Source organism: Impatiens glandulifera, unplaced genomic scaffold, assembly GCF_907164915.1.
Source record: "Impatiens glandulifera unplaced genomic scaffold, dImpGla2.1, whole genome shotgun sequence".
Taxonomy (NCBI): Eukaryota; Viridiplantae; Streptophyta; class Magnoliopsida; order Ericales; family Balsaminaceae; genus Impatiens; species Impatiens glandulifera.
In genome coordinates, this window is record NW_025919576.1 from 57,432 (window position 1) to 59,928 (window position 2,497).

The window sequence follows — 2,497 nt, forward strand, 5'->3', positions numbered from 1 at the left end:
TCTTGGTAATAATTAGATTTCATCTTGGAAATAAACATTAGTTACTTCAACAAGTTAAAGTCTGTTAAATGACTGATGACATCATCAAGCATGCTTAAAACTCATTAATCTAGCCGAACCCCTGGCTATATAAACCACCCTTAAACCTTCACAAAACTTCACAAGATCACTATTCACAAGTATCACTCTTGAGATAAACCCTCTCTCTCAAGAACATGAACACCAACTCCCTAGCAAAGAAGATTCTATTGGCAGATTTTAATTCAATCTACCAATATGAAGATCACGAAGTCAAAGAAATGTTCTTAGCCGTAGAAAGAAGCGGGATAAGAAGCTTCCTCGAGAACATATTCATTCTTGAGTACCTAGTAGTCGAAGAATTCTTCCAAGCCGGAAAAGAAGTGCATCGAGATATCATCGTTGCACAAGTCTAAGGTCAGAAGTTCTTATTCAGCGAGACGGATTTCGCTGAATACTGCGGTTTGCCCAATGAAGGGGTAACCGACTTAACATACTCTCTGGTGACCATGGAAGAGATGTGTCGCCGGTTCTCAGGATCTGACATCCCGGTTAAACCCTGGGGTGCTAAAAGTCAACTTTCTCATAAGTACCAGCTTCTCTGTGAGATTCTGGGAAAATCTGTTTTGGGCAGAGAGAAAAGTTACTATTACACCCAAAGGGTCTTCGAGATGATGATCGCTGTAACGGTTGGGACACCGGTTAACTGGTCTTTGATCATCTTCAGCAACCGGAAGAAGATGCTCCTCTCCAACAAAACCGGCTACGCTCTTCAGCTGAGCGGTTTCTGTGCAAGTCTGGACATCCACTCCGGACCATTCGTAACCCTCCATCCAAGGCATGTGCTCACCAAGGAAAGAGTACAAGAGATGATCGACCGGTGGGAAGCAGTCAAGGCTAGAAGAAATCAAGCAAATCAAGCGGCTGAGTCATCTAACGTCTAACCTGTTCTTTTCCCTTGTCCTATTTCATTTCTTTTCCAAAAAAACCGGTAATTTTGCTGTACTACCGGTTTTGCACCTCAATCAATGAATCAAATTTCCTTCCTCTTTTAAGTTAAAAACTCAAAAATCATAAATGATCAAACATTTAATGTGCCATATCAAAACAAAATCAGATCACTCTTGGAAACACAAATCGTCATTCTCAATAAGCATGCCTGACGTGATTAGACAAGACATGCCATTATTCTATTGGAAAATCACAAAATCATTAATGACTTGACATAAACGGCTAGATTTTTCAAATATTCTCATTAAATGCTCTCAACCATTCCAAGCTATAAAAGGGGATTCATTCCTCCATTTTCAAAACACGCTTCCAGCCTTCCTTCTCTCTAAAACATAAAAGCTCAGAAAAATCGTTCCAAAACCTTTCTCAATCCTTTCTCACAATGTCGGCCGAACTCAGAAATACCCTTATCGTCGATTTCGAAGATATCAAAGACAGTGCATACTATGAATGCATTTTTCAGCATATCATAGATTCAGGACTCCAAGGCTTTCTTAAAGGTTCGGACACTATCCTCGTGGAGGAGGTGTGTGAATTTTTCAACAACGGTCACATTCTAGAAGATGGCAGCATCCGCACCATCGTCGACAGTCAATTCCTTCAATTTACCGAAGTGGAATTCGCCAACTTCTTTCACCTCCCGACCGAAGGCTTTTCGGACTTTCCAACGCCGTTCCTACCGGCTAAGGAAGACTTCTTCCAGATTTTCTCTTCTTCCAACGCTCCGATTAAGGACTTTGAAAAGAAAGAAACCCTCGCCCCTCACTACCCAGTTCTGCATGACTTGGTTCACAGGTCTATCATGGGCCAAATGCCTAACCAGAACTACAACCGGGAGGCATTTGACATAATGATAGCCATCATTCGAAACTCGTTGATTAACTGGGAAACCTACCTTTTCAACAAACTGAAGCGGCTCATGACCGCTGCAATGGGAAGGACCAGTTTCGCTCCTCAAATCACCCGGTTCCTGATGTCTAAACGTCGCAACCTTGGAACCGGTGTTCCGGTTGGACCATCCAACACTATCACCATACTCATGATACACAGGTGGATAACAAGAATTGAGGAACGGTCACCCGAAAACACCATGGAAAAGTGGTACGAAAGGAGGATGGAAGGGGGATGGTTCACAGAAGACTAAATTTATTTTTTTTTGTCTTTCCTCTCCGGTTTTTGGTCATTTTGTTGTACGACCAAAACCGCTCAATGTTCACCATTTCCTTTATTTATGAAATATATAAATCCTCAAAGTCTCCGGTTTTCATTCATATCTATCCTTCCGGTTTCATAAACTTATACACAAAACTTAAGGTTAACCTAAAAACTTCCGGTTAACAAGTCATCAAGAAAAACCGGAACTTCAAGCAAAAATGTAAAGTTTGAAAAACTTAACCGCCCACGGTTTTACCTCCCAAAATTTACCGCCCATGGGTTTTCCGCACTTACCGCCGAAAGTTACTACAGT